The following is a 1,402-nucleotide window of genomic DNA, read 5'->3' on the forward strand; positions in this document are numbered from 1 at the left end:
AGCACTGATTGCTCTTCCAAAGATCCTGAGTTCAAATCCCAGCAACCACATGGTGGCTCATAACCTCCTGTAATGAGATCTGACGCCCTCTTCTGGTGTGTCTGAAGACAACTACAGTGTACTTCCTTTTAATAATAAATATTAAAAAAAAAAAAAAAAAAGAAAAGAAATTCAAGGTCGCCCGGCAGTGGCTGTGCATGACTTTAGTTCCAGCATTTAGGAGGCAGAAGCAAGTGGATCTCTGAGCTCCAGGCCGGCCTGGGCTACAGAGCTAGTTCCAGGACAGCTAGGGCTACACAAAGAAATTCTGTATCAATAAACAGCAACAACAAAAACAAAACCCCACAAATAGACAAAAATATTCAAGGTCATCTTGAGTTAAAGGCCAGGCGGAGGAGGAATCCTTGTCAAAACAAAGAGGTGACACCCATCCCACCCTGAGGTGACGCCCCTCCCACCAAGTTCATCCTTGAGCCCTTTCTCCCTGACTTTGGCTGGTAGTCCGACTGGGGGTTCTGCACACAGTTTTGCCCAGTTCGGAGAGTCTGTATGTGTTTCATACATACTCTTTCCACTCGCACCCACTTTTTCAGCGGTGCCTTAAGATGCAGGAAAGCTGTCCTAATCGTAGCTGGATCCAGGGTCAGAGCCATGTGTGTCTGCTAGGTGAGCTCGGTGGCCTCGGGTTACTTAAGATTTCTGCACCTTAGGTTCCGCTTCATAAAGAGGCATGAAGAATAAAATAATCAGTGTAGAAGACCTTTCCACACGACCTATGGGCTAGCTGCAGCCACTGCTCTTAGTTTTTGTTTGTTTATGGGTGGGGAGGTGGAGGCAGGATCTCACTACATAGCCCAGGCTGGCCAGGAACACTTAAGAGATACACACACACACACACACACACACACACACACCTCTGCCTTTCCAGTGCTAGGATCAAAGGCATGTACCACCATGGTTAGCCTAAGCAAACACCTTCTAAAGCAGAGAATATTCTCCTATTTGCCAGCTAGGAAAAACAATAGCCCACAGGAGGTAAGCGACCTGGTGCTGGTGTCTGTTACATAACAAATCACCACAAAGTATCAGGTTACAACAACACATATACATTGTCTGTTTCCAAGGAGTCCAAGTGCAGCCTAACTGGTCTGCTTAGGGTTTCCCAGGACTCATGCTCTAGGTTCACATGACTGTTTGCAAGTTTAATTTCTTGAAGCTACTGAACTCACAGCACCTTGCTTTGCTGAGGCCAACGACTTAGATCCACAAGGATTCTTTCTTTTTTTTTTTTTTTTTTTTTACTCATGATGAATCAACTAATTGTGGCCATTAACACATCTGCATAATCCTGTACATGTGTTATGTAATGTAACCTATTATAAACCCAGTGGCACCCTACATA

The sequence above is a fragment of the Mus caroli genome, chromosome 2 (assembly GCF_900094665.2).
Source record: "Mus caroli chromosome 2, CAROLI_EIJ_v1.1, whole genome shotgun sequence".
Taxonomy (NCBI): Eukaryota; Metazoa; Chordata; class Mammalia; order Rodentia; family Muridae; genus Mus; species Mus caroli.